Consider the following 13,850-nt stretch of genomic DNA (forward strand, 5'->3'; position numbering starts at 1 on the left):
GGGTAAACTATTCCCTCGATAGTCTTATCATAGGAGTCTTCTGAATCGCTCTTTGTCTGGTTCCTCACCCAGGACTAATTTGCCATTGGAGACCTTACCAGGGGGCAAAGCCCCCAGATAACATAGCCCCTGGGATCCCTGGGACACACAAACCCCTTCCCCACATGAATAATTTTTAAATAAGAAAAATGAAATTAAAAATTAAAAACTAATAATGATAAAATAGCACATATCTTGCTGTTATTTCATGATACCCTTCTATTCATTCCACTTAATCTTTCTTTAGCATGAATGTAAAATGTAACCTAAACCTATACATAGGTTACATTGGTTTTATAGTCTAACTAGTGGATCTCAAAATGTTTAACTTTTGTTATAAAGCAGTAGCTCTGCTGTAACCTGTTTTACCAAAAGGTTGCAGCACACTTCAAAATAGGATTTGTGACCGTTTCAAACTTGTCTGAGCTCCGTGCTGGTTCAGGAGATCCACTCTGGGTCACATGTTCATGAGTTTGTTACTTATCAATAAACACTAAGCTCTCTCTGTCTATATTTTATTATGCTCAAGCACAACTCAAAATAGTTTATAAACGTCCAACCTAACATGTAAAGATTACTTTAGTTTATATCAATTACAATCAATATATTTAAAAAATGTGGAGATGCAAGGATTCATATCTTTGAAGCTGCTACCAGAGTTCTGTTTTGTTTCTCTCATCTGCCTAAAATTAAGAGAAAAAAATACAATTAACGATACACAGTACAATGAGAGTTTATCAGCTAATTTCTTAGTGACACAGAAAAATTATGACATTTATTTCCTCAGTCACATACTCTTAGTACTAACTAGTGATGGTTACCGGTATCAGGTTGCCATAAACAGTAGTAACCAGACCGAAAAGCAGTGCACATTTCGGTGCTTTATTTCTGTGCTTTTTTTTCCCCTGAGATGCCATAGACTTTGGATTCTAGCCAATCATTTTACCTTTGCAAGGATAGTAGGCGGGCCGAGGTATGTACATTCTTTTAGAGTAGATCTACAGATTAAAAATGCCCAAGGCAAAGTGTTCAAAAGTCTGGCTGTACTTCACAGCAAAAGATGCAAACTCAGCAGCCTGCAACAAGTGCTTTAAGCTAATACTGCGATACTGTGCAAAGGAGGTAACACCTCGAATCTGATGACAAACCTGGCGACACATAGCATTTTTTAAAAGCTGACAAATGCATCGTATTTGATAGCTTGCTGCGAGACCTCACATTAATCCTACAACTGTTCATAACTTGCATAGTTCACATTTCTGTATAACTGTATATCTCATATTTCTGTATAGTTTTTATTTGATATTCTGTATAGTTTTTCATATTTATATCCTGTTCATAGCCTGTACATAGCTTGTACTCACTACAGCCTGTACATACTTGTAGTTATAGCATATTCATAACATACTTCATACCGTGTACATTATAACATACCATAATAGACCCATTTCTGTAATATACTTACACATCTATATTATTGCTAATATATATTGTAATATATCTATATCACTAAAGCACTTCTGGATGGATGCACACTGCATTTCGTTGCCCTGTACCTGTGACATGTGCAATGACAATAAAGTTGAATTCTATTCTATTCTATTCTTTAAGCACCGGTTCGAGCACTGTTTAAGCACCGGCACTATTTCAAAAGTACCGTTTTGGCAATGATATTGGATATAACCTAAACGATACCCATCCCTCGTACTAACCTCATCTTTTTAGGTTACATTCACAGAATTTTGCTGCCATTCCAGTTACATGCTTATGCTTTCTTTTCTCCAGTGAAAGGCGTGTATTTGTTAGCCACAACTACATTGGGAGAAGCCCAATTTTCCATATGACACTTTGGTGAAACCCACAGAATCACATGGAGAAAACAAAATGGAAAAAAAGTTTTATTAATCTCACAGAGAAACTAGGTTAAAACTCTGCTAAAAATACATCTTATTTGAAGTGGCTAAATAATTGGAAAAAGAAGATATAGAATGCATAATACATATAATTCTTTGTAACATGTGGATCTCCTTTGGTCTGATGTGCTGGGGGGACCAGTTAAAGACCAGCAGCTGGACGTCAGTGGTTGGACTGTTAGACTACTACTGCTGGACTGGTAGTACAGAGTAGACGACGTCTGGCTCTGGTTCTGTCTGAACACAAACACACACACAGTTCAAACAACAGAAAACATGATTACACACTTTGTAGTTCAGTCAAGATCTCCAATCGCCACCTCACTGCATCATCCACAGTCCCAGTTCAGACTTTACAGGGAACCAGCTGCTTTATAAAAGATTAAAATGTGCAAAGAACAAACCTGAAACGAACAGATCTGTAGCAATTAGCTTATGAAAAGCATTAAATGACATTAAAAAGCCATATAGTCACTGTTTCCACATTTTCAATCATTTTCATTGATTGTCCAAAATACTGTGTTGTCATCTATTGATTCAAAAATCAAGAAAATGGCAAATTAGGTCAGATAGAGGGCCGTTATTGTCTCAGGAAGTGAAGGATCAAGTTTATATAAAGAGCTGGTAACTATGTGAAAGTACATCTTATCACCATGTTACAGAGAAATGCTACAGTAATAGAAGCATTGTACAGTAACTAGTGTAACAAATTCATTTCTTTGGGAGTCATTACTTAACTCAAAACAATTAATGTTAATGTTTAATTTGAGCATTCACCAGAAGAACAGGTATTGACTTTAACAAAAAAAAAAAAAAAAAAAAATAATGGATTGCATTTATATAGCGCTTTTCAAGGCACCCAAAGCGCATTACAATACCACTATTCATTCACTCTCACATTTACACACTGGTGGAGGAAGGCTACAGTTGTAGCCACAGCTGCCCTGTGGCGACCTTCCGGTTATAGATGCGCTTCCCAACCCACTGAGCCACAGTCGCCCCTAAGAACTTTACTTATTTATTTATTTTTTACCTCAACAAATTCGTATTTATTAAAAAATTATTATTACTTTTTAGCTACATTTTAATAAAAACCTGAGAGCTTTCAGTTTCACTTGCATAGTGCAAGATATTTCTTAACGCATATTTATAATGCTTACTTCTGTGATTGAAAAACTTTAAAGGAATTGTTTGAAATGGCAGGAAAAAAGACTGAAAATAGTCTGGAAACAAGCAGCTCACTCGGCTGTGTTAAAAATAAGGAGGCGCTGTACCTCTGGTCCTCTTTGGTGTGGCTTTTGTCCTCACTGATGAGTAGATTACAGTTGAATCACTCACTGCACAAACAAACAAAAATGATTGCATGTACAATGATGACAGTATTGTTTTATTATTACACTATAGCTGTAACAGTACGGTTTTATTTTGGGTTATGCAGAAATTAAAATTATACACAGATGTGGGTTTTCACAGTTGTTGTTTTTTTCCACTTCTTACCACCTCTGCTGAAAAACATCTTACCAGACAGAAGTGGTGAGAATAGGAGGCAGATGACCACAAAGCTGCCGTTTTCTTTTAATACAGACTGAGATGCTTCACCACAGAGCACAAAGCAAACGTGTTCTCACAACATGAACACGTCTGTTAGCCAAACCAGGACACACTGTGGTGAGAGGTCTGATCAGTCTCAGACTACAGTTAACTGGTGTCAACAAAAAGAAGTTGCTTCAGTGGTTTCACAGAAAGAAGTCAAAAGTAAATATTATATATATACACACACACACACACACACACACATATATCAGGGTGTCTGTTTCCAGTAAGGTTCCCTATGATAGTTCCCCCCATGCTAACCGAACCTACCTGAGGTATGAACAAGAGACAGATAACAGAAGCCATACCAGCTTGGGCGTCACCCGCATTACCAAGAGCTGTGTCAGGTGTTGAGAAACCAGGACACACTGATGAGAAGCTGACTACTGGAATAGGAAGGCACAGGACAAGGGATGAGAAGAGGCCACTGTTGGCCCCAGTGGAAGGTGTAACATGAAGAGCATGAGGAAAATGTGGACCCTTCGATACCCAACATCTACACTAATGGCAAAACAGCTAGTGTCTCACAATATTACCAGTACGATTTTTAATCGGCTGTTTTTCACTATGTGATGTGTTGTTGCTCTACATGATGTTGTCTGTGACATTATTTTCTGAATCTTTGTTTTGAGCTGCGCTAATGATCCAAATTTAACACCAAAGTTCAGATAAAAATGTCAAAAAAAATCTATATTTGTCATTTCTAACAATCAGCATCAAGACATGCAAGCAATAAGACATTTCCACTTAATAAATGTTTTGATTTTTCACCAAACCAAAAGCATGCATTTGAAATCTAGATATCCTAGGTCTCACCTTTAAGATGTTTGTGAGCATATCGTCTCACCAGTAACACCAGTAGAACCACAACACAGACTGATCCAACACATGACAACACAGAGAGAACAGCAGGAGGTGTGGATGTAGGTTGAGGTGTGGTGGTGTGTTCCCCTAAAATAAAGCAAACACAGTCATTAAGTCGTCGTCACATTGTGAATGTTGAAAGCTGCAGAAACACAGACAGGTGAGTGTGTCACCTGTGACAGTGATCCAGCTGGATGGAGACTCTCCATGACCGCTGATGTCACACTTGTAGAGGCCTTCATCAGACCTGGAAACATGCTGGATGGTCATGTGACCTGTAGGCTGCTTCCTGATGAGGGAGCCATCTTTATAGAAAGCAGCTGGGAGGTTGGAGGGAGTGGTCTCTGTTTTACAGAGCAGAGTGACGTCATCTCCCTCCATCACAGGGAGGACAGGACTCTGCAGGATCACTGATCCACCTCAACACAGAGACAAACTACAGCATTTCATCCATTTACACACAGCTTCATCAACACTAACTCCACACACTCAGCTTACCAGTGACTGTCAGGTTAACCATGTTACTGATGGGACCCTCTCTGGACTCACACCAGTAAACTCCACTGTCATATGGGAATACAACAATGTTACAGGTAGGAGCAGCTGATGTTCCCCACCCATCTCCACACTGAGTCCTCTGTTGTTTGCTTGTGTTTCTCCTCAGAGTCCATCCAGCAGAGCTGTCGTCCTCCTCACAGGTCAGATACACAGATCGATCTTCAAAGAACTGAGAGCTGCTGGGACTCACAGTCAGACGAGCTGTGAGGGTTAAATTTAAAAACTGATGATTACTTATACTTTTGTGAGAACAATGGCATAATTATTCCCTCACTGCACTGTGCAATAACCCAAACTGTGTATACAAAACACTTTTTATTTGTATATTTAGTTTTTGTTTACACCAGATTGCATATTTGTACAATTTATATAATTTCTTCAGTTGATACTGTTCATCTGTATACAGTGATGCAGAACTGTGCATCCCCCTCCCCCTACATGTTTACACTGAATAGGAGATGCTCAATATCTGATTGTACATAGTGACAATAAAGGCATTCTGTTCTATTTCATCAGTTTCAGATGTGAGCTCCACTGTGAATATATGAACCCAATCAGGTCATATCAGTGAGCATTTCTCAGGTTTAAACTGTGACAGAAGAAGGTTACGGACCTTGGTTTGTTGTGCAGCTCAGCAGTGAGATCAGAACTAAAGAGAAATGACACTCAGGTTGATTTGAGGTGAACATAAAGAACAACAAACAAACTCGTCTCTCTGTGATATATCTGCTCATTTTTAAATTAACGCTCGTAAAAAGAGAAAGGACAATGTTTAAAGTTGAACAAACAAAAAAAGGAACATCTGGTAGGAGAACATCCATCTTCTCTACTAAATTTGGATCTTTGGGTCTACAGAGCCCAACTGTCGCTCGCTTACCATGACATTGGACCAGTAACATCTGAAATGTTACTGGTCCAATGCAGGGTTAACACATAAAACAAATCCATGATTAGCCTGAAATGTTAAGTGAACATGTTTTAACATTTTACATCAAATTTAAAATCTGACACAGAGATTCTACTTACAGAGCAGACACAGCACAGATGTTTCCTTCATCGTCCTTCTCACTCATTTGAGCTTTTTTTCATTTCTCTCACTGACACCAAGTAAAGCCCGCCCTCTTCCTCTGAGCACCAGCTTTCTATTGGTTCAAGACATAGTGAGTGGTCAGTGTGTGTGTGTGTAGCCAGCACAGGCCCAAACTGCTGTACAATAAATACATTAAGAACTATAGCATAAAAGGAACCATTAAAAAATAAAACAAATAATACATACAAATTAAAACAGCCCTGTATTTGAAAAAAACAAGATATTACAACACAGAATCAGCAAAAATTACAAAAATAAAAATAAACTAAAACCAACATCTCATACGTTGTCAAAGGCCAAGGTAAAGAGATTGGTTTTCAGAAGTGATTTAAAAACAGGCAGAGAAGAGGCCTGTCTAATCTCTAAAGGGAAATCATTCCACAGCTTTGGAGCAGCTACAGCAAAAGCACAATCGCCTCTAAGTTTACGCTCAGTCTTGGGTACATTCAGGAAAAGCTGATCAGCTGACCTGAGATACCCGGTGTATAAGGCTGCAAATAAAATAATTTTAAAATGAATCCTAAAAGAAATGGGTAGCCAGTGAAGTGAAGCTAAAACACGGAAAATGTGTTCAAACTTTCGAGTTCCATTTAAAAGACGAGCTGCAGCATTTTGCACCCTCTGTAGATGAGTACCTGTTACGGCCCTAGCAGGGCCTCCTCCTGAAGGTGCCTGTGTGGGCGTGTCCCACCACCTCTTCTACCTGAGGTGCCACCTTTCCCTTTTGTGCAGCTGACTCTCATCAGTAATTAAAAGTATTTAAGCCCAGGGAAAGGTGAGCTCTGGGCCAGATTGCCATTAGTGTGTTTGCAGCTAGTGAGCTGTGTGTTGTGTGTTTGTAGCTAGTGAGCTGCTCTCTTTTTGACTTACTTTTTACTTTATTGACCAACGCTTGAGTTTTGTTTGTTTTCCTTAAATGGTGATAGCGGCTTGTCCGTCTCTTTTAGTTGAGCTACTTTAATAAAAGTCTTTAATTTAACCCTTTTGCCTCCTTGACTCCTTTTTCTGACCCGGACACTTTTTGTTACTTCCCTCTCACTGCCTGGGCCCTTTTAGGGGAACGTAACAGTACCGTATTTTTTGGATCATAAGGTCACCAGCGTTTAAAGCGCAAAAAACAAAAAAGTGAGATAAGTCAAATTTTACTCAACTAATTCTTCTTGCTTCCTCCACTTCTGTACCATTGATCCATTAATGTTGAATTCTCTCGCAGCTGCTCTCTTCCCATGTTGCTGCAGTATATTAATGACTAACCTTGTATTGTGGATGGATTATCTCAGTTGTTCTCCTGACTGAAGTTTGGTCCGTTTACAGCATCCTGTAATTACCGATGCACTTCCCAAGTTCACCCTGCCATTTAAGACCTGAACCACTCCAGTCCTGTTCCCCTAATGCCCACCCAATTTTCCAAATGAGAGAGTAAAATGGCATGATCCACTGTATCAAACGCAGCTGAAACACAGGAATCAAACCAGGGACGCTGCTGTTATGGAGCTGAACTGGAACCATTCAGACACTGAGGCCCTCTGAACACATTTTAATTACAGCTGTGCAGAGACACACTGATGACTGACTGGAACACTATGATTCACATTTTACATTAACACCATCCTCACACATGTTTATATATGGCCACTAGAGGGAGATGTTGGACTTTAAACACTAACATGCTCAGCATGTTCTGCTCCTAATATAATGGTAGAGTTTTAAATAATTTTGAATAAAGATGAATAAGACCGTGCCTGTTCTTCCTGATCATGCTTTAATTCCTTGAATGTAAAATGAAGAACAGTAATTCCAGAACACAGTGAACAATGCATATACTATTATATATTGTACATATATTTATTAGTTTCAGATTTAGCCATTCTTGTATTTTGCTTGTTTACGTTATTGTACTTTGCACAACTCTGTTGCTTGTGAAGCTCGAACACAAGAATTTCACTCACATGTACTGTACCAATGTACCTGCACATGTGATGTGACAAAAGTGATTTGATTTGACATCCTTTGCTTAAAACCCTGAAACATCACTTGACTATCGGAGTTAGACAAAGCTAGTTAAACTTCATCAATGTCAGTCTGCTCAATAGGAAAGTATTGTTTGTCATTTTCACCTGTTTTGGAACAAAAGAAAGTGCTGCAATCACAAGACAACCTCCAAGGGCCAATGGTTTATTACCATACTTTAAGAATGTAGTGTAGTTTTTCTTCTTATAAGTCCTCTTGTCATCAGATATCTTCATGAGATGAGTACCTGCAGTCCACCAAGGTTTTTCAGGTAGTCCAACTGTAACGGAGGCGGAAGGCTGGTTTTACTTCCACAGTGATTTTGTGCGAAGGAAGGAAACCTTCCTCCAAACGGATTGAGCAGTGGAGCCGCCAAGGGAAAGCACACATTAAAAACTGTATGATTAAAATATAATTTATTATATTTAAATAGTTAAAAATGCAAAATGAATTAACACAACCTTGGCCAAGGGGTAGCACAATAAAAGTCAATAAAACACAATATTAAAAGTCCAGTGGCCTGCGCCACAACCTAAAAGTCCCAGGGAGCTAAGAAATCCAGCAAGTGGTATAACCAAAGGAACCAGCGGAGTCCTCGCCTCCCTCTCGCACTCACGTCCTGGTATGCTGAAGAAGGAGAGGAAGCGGCAGTCACTATTCTTTCCAGACAGGTTTACTTCATAAAAAAGGGATAAGTCAGAGACTTACCCCGGGTGGGCAGAGCTCTCAACTCCGCCCGCCGCTTCTTTAAAACTGGAAATCGGCACAGCCGTCTCGTAGCCTCCGCTGGTGCTGTCTCCGCTCTCTGCGCTGGTACTGTCGCTCTCTGCGTGCTGGTGCCTCTGCGCGCTGGTCCTCCTGCTGGTGCTCTCCGCGCTGGTCGTGCATCGTCCTTCCCTAACGCCCAGCTCCACCAGCCCCTTCGGCTTGCGGGTGCCGCCGCCTGGCACCACTTACGCCTGCCCGTCTCTCAAGCCTCTCGGTCGAGCTCCTGCCTTTGGTCTGCCAGGCCCTCTTATTGGCCTCTCTGGGATCTCTCGCAGGTGTGATCAGTTTATTATCAGGTAGGGGCGGAGTCTTTCCAGGACAAGTCACCAAATAAATACCATTAAAACATGCAGTAAAACTCATAAAAATAAACCAGTGTACAATATTAAAATATTAAAAAGGTAAAACGCAGCAAAACATGCATAGTAGAAAAACTTAGATAACTTGTCCCTTTCCACCCCGTGACACAACTTCTCCAGAAAGGCACATCCACATGTGCTATCATCATTTTGCTGTATTTGCTAGTACAGCCTCAGGAATGTGGAGGAGATACACCTTGCTGGTGACCTCATCAACATCTTGAATGTTGTTTTTCCAGGTTTGCTAGTAGTTTCTGTTTCTGTCTCTTTTCTACTGGAGGACACAGCTGTGTTCCCTGTAATCTTTAGAAATCATAGGCTGCATTTAAAGCAGCTGAAAAAGCATCTCATAAATAGTCTATGACCTTGTTTAAATGACCTGTGAGTGTTCTGCTTCTGTTCTTGGAGGTCAAATCAACATGTGCAGTGTTAAATATACATGGACCTATTAAAATCTAAAATGTATATACTCTTTCATTTCTAACATGCTGCCAGATTTGAACTATCAAAGATGTACACATAATTCAACATTCACTTGAAGTGCTGCTTTTTATAAAAGCTTCAAACAGGTGCAGATTTCTCAGAAGAAGTGTGTTCAGGTTGTGGTGCGAGCATGGGGCTCAGCCTCCTCATGCCTTCTCCTTTTGAGTTAGACACCAGGACCTGCTTAGTTTTCTGTGCTGGAGACATGAGCTGAAAAACTGCACAATAACACAGTGGAAATAAATACTGAGGACTGTTGATCTTGGACTGCTGTGTGCATCAGGTCCATTGTCACAAAGGTGTGTTCACCATCTCCAGACCTACAAGTCAAGCTAAGTATCGGCAGAGGTCTCTGTACTAGGGTTCAGATCTGCACATCTGAAGATAAATGTGCCATTCTGACACTGACAACATGAAAAAGCATGCTTTCAGTATGGAGATAAATATGTGTCAAAAAGGTTGATGATGATCAACAAGCAAAGATTGTTCCACTGTTTTTCACACTATGACTTGAATGCAGCTGAAATTTGTGGATCTGTGTGAAAGTGCAACGTTAAATTTGTCTCAAAACATCACGTGGGCCTGCAACGTGATCTCTGTGTATCAGGCAATTTACCACATGTATTTATGGTTTTGTGACCTTTATATTATTACAAATTTGTAATATATATTTGTATATATTTTCCACCCTGAGCTGTTTGCTGTTTGCTGAGTACATACAGTTTTCCTGATTATTGTTTTTATTTTAAAATTATTGGGCCACTGCTATGTTTGATTTATTTGAAAATGGGCTGTTTTATTATTTGATTAATTTTCCACAAGCTCTAAACTCAAATAGACAAAATGATTTTTCATTTCAAAGTCGGCCTGCACATGCCAGTGTAGTTTTTTTCTCCTCTTCAAAGCATTCATAAAAAGTACAGACAGGTTTTCTTCTTATTAAGACATCTTATTATTCTTGTATTAAACATATGTATAGGAGCCGATTAAGCTCACTGGGATGAGCAGGTTACTGTATGAGAGCACCTGGCCCGGGTTTGAATACGACTTGTGGCCTTTTGCCATGTCTTTCCCTCTCTCTCTCTCTCTCTCTCTCTCTCTCTTTTTCTCTCTCCCTCCACTTTCCACTTTCCTCACAACAAGAAGGTCCTTGGTTAAATCCATTCATCTCTGGCAACAGATTAAAAGCGTTCTATGTGGTCTGAAAGAACCATGATAATCCAAATGTTTGTAAGAATCTTAAGTGGTTTCTTTTGAGGTTATCAGTAAAAGTCAGAGTTCAGAGATGAATGATGGAACTACAACCCATCTGTCTGGAGAGCTTGTGGATGCATCTTCATTAGAAGAGAAAGAATAGTATGCAGGTCAAACTGGATAACTGCATTTAAAGTCTGACTGGAACAAACCTGTCAGATTTGGCCACTAGAGGGAGGTGTTTTAGTTTAGAAGCAGATACGCAGGTCATCACTGATGCTTCCACAGTTTATTCCAGAGCACAAGGAACACATCTAACATGTGCAGTGAACAGTAGGACCACAACATTTTTTTCAAAACAACATTGTAAAAATGACTTTTACTTTGAAACCATCCATCCATTCGCTTCCGCTTCTCCTTTTCAGGGTCGCGGGAGGCGCTGGAGCCTATCCCAGCTGTCATAGGGCGAGAGGCAGGGTACACCCCGGACAGGTCGCCAGTCTGTCGCAGGGCCAACACACAGGAACAGACAACCATTCACACTCACATTCACTTGCACATTCACACCTAGTGAATTTGGATTATCCAATTAACCTATCCCCACAAGCTGCATGTCTTTGGACGGTGGGAGGAAGCCGGAGTACCCGGAGGGAACCCACGCAGACACGGGGAGAACATGCAAACTCCACACAGAAAGACCCCGGCCTGATGTTGGAATTGAACTCAGGACCTTCTTGCTGTGCGGCAGCAGTGCTAACCACCGTGCCACCGTGCTACTTTGAAACCCTACTTTGAAAAAGGCCTAGGCACATACGGACCAGAGCTGTGATGAAATTCCCTGAGAGGAAATTCCCAGACTGTTGTTATGAATTGGGATTATATAAGAAGTGACTGAAGCACGCGTGGTTAGCTGGAAATCTATCCATCCATCCCCTTCGGCTTATCAAGGTCATGCATGAACTGGAGGCTATCGTAGCTCCCACAGTACGAGAGAGGTGGGGTACACTCAGGATATGTTCCCACTCTGCCAACACAGCAATAAAGATAACCGTTTACACTTAAATTCACACCTATTGAATCATCAATTATGGTAATCGCACTAACTGCATGTCTTTGGACTGTTGGAGGAAGTCGGAGTACCCGGACAGAACCCACACAGAAATGGTTAGAACACACAAACTCTACACACAGAGACCCTGGCAAGATGGTGGCTTTAAGCTGGGACTGTTTGTTTTGGGGTTTTATTACTAATTGTTTGTTTTATGCATTAAAAAAAAAAAGATTGGTGTATCAATTCTGGAAAACCAAACCACTACATATTTTTCCCATCTGATACTTTGTTACTGTGATACTTTCACCAAAGTCAGACTAAAAGTGCATTTATTAATGATGCAAACAAACTAAACCACTACCAGCATTACAAAAGTGACCTTATTGTAAGCATAAAACATATTAGCATACTTTTATTATCATTGCTGAATTTAGATACCTATATCAATTAAGATTATCTGATTTTTGAAGTATGTGAGTCTAAATAAGCCAAAGAAACACATAAAATACACAGAAAGTCTTTTGAACATGTGGATGTCCTTTGGTCTGAGGTGCTGGGGGACCAGTTAGAGACCAGCAGCTGGATGTCAGTGGTTGGACTGGTGGACTACTTCAGTGAAGAGTAGACGACGTCTGGCTCTGGTTTAAAGTCTGAACACAAACACACACAGTTCAAACAACAGGAAACATGATTACAAACTTTGTAGTTCAATAAAGACCTCAAATCTCCACCTCTCTGCATCACACACAGTCCCAGTTCAGACTTTACTGGGAACCAGTTCAGACACAAATCAGAGCACTGTGAAATTAGCAAGTCAAACAGGAACCCGAAGAGCTGAAATTAACTCATACATGTATACCTAGGGTCAGTTTGAAATCACAAACAAAAATAAACCCGTCATGTACTGGACTGTGGGAGAGAACCTGCACATCCACAGGGAGAACATGTAAACTGCAGACATTAATGCCTGAGCCAGGGTTTGAACTCAGGACGTTTTTGCTGTTAGGAAACAGTGCTAACCATCACAAAACTGTGCAACCCTGAGCACAATCATTGTTAGCTTATAGTAGAAACGGGACCTGGCGGCCCTCAGAATCTCCTCTTTCTGCTGTGCAAAATGCCCCTTAAAAGCTGATGAGGCATTGTCATCACCCCAGCTGGCATGCTGACGGACAGCATGGACACCTGCATTGATGAATATGACAACTTGAGATCTAGGGGACAGAGTTTCAAAATGATACCAAGCTCATCTACTAAAAATCTCCGACAAGTTCAAATCTCAGTATCATTGACCTCAAGGTCAGAAGTCAAGTTTTCTGAAAATCTGTAAATGCAATAAATTGAGCTCAATGTGACAAAGGATAATGAAAGTGATACCACAGGTGTGTCTATCAGAAGGCTGATTTTTGTTTGTAGTCATCCATTTAGAATTACAGAATCACTTGAATTACATGTTATGTGACATAAAACTCTTAAGTATTGTTCCAAGAGAAGGGGGGAGGCTCTTTTATCACTGATCTAATGTTTAGCTGTCCATGTCTTATTTAACAGGAACAGGTTTGTGTGCTTGTTCAGAGATAAGAAGTGTGAGTGTGATATCCTTCACAAATCTGAGATCTGAAATTGAGTCATGATGTGGTTGTGTTAGCTTAGGTTAGGAGGATGTCTGGAAACAGAGTAGCCTTTATTCAAAGTTAAAAGTCAAGAGCAGTTGTACCTGGGCCTTCTTTGTTCAGATGGTTTCTGGTTGGTAAGTTTTCACTGCTGAATGGACTGCAGCTGGATGTAAAATAAAACACATTTAAATGACTGCAGGTACAACAGCTACAGCATTGTGATATTATCACACTAGAGCAAAAAGTTTACTATTACTTGTAGTATTATCATATTTTTTGTAAAGTTGCATCATGAAAAGTTTAACTGACAAC

The 13,850-nt window shown here is 40.1% G+C and overlaps 1 protein-coding gene and 1 pseudogene across 1 annotated transcript in view; one reads left to right on the forward strand and one right to left on the reverse strand.

Annotated features, from left to right (window-relative positions):
* Positions 1–4,867, reverse strand: part of LOC146578656 (uncharacterized) — a 29,795-nt gene extending 24,928 nt beyond the window's left edge. The window contains exon 1 of the transcript XR_014891518.1: positions 4,583–4,867. The gene's annotated coding sequence lies outside the window, so the exon portion shown is untranslated. The remainder of the gene's footprint in view (positions 1–4,582) is intronic.
* Positions 1–13,850, forward strand: part of LOC146578653 (uncharacterized) — a 563,460-nt pseudogene that overhangs the window by 76,537 nt on the left and 473,073 nt on the right.

This window comes from Mchenga conophoros, linkage group LG3, assembly GCF_057382185.1.
Source record: "Mchenga conophoros isolate Kocher_MC1m ecotype Shallow Benthic linkage group LG3, M_conophoros_male_GT1.1, whole genome shotgun sequence".
NCBI classification, from domain to species: domain Eukaryota; kingdom Metazoa; phylum Chordata; class Actinopteri; order Cichliformes; family Cichlidae; genus Mchenga; species Mchenga conophoros.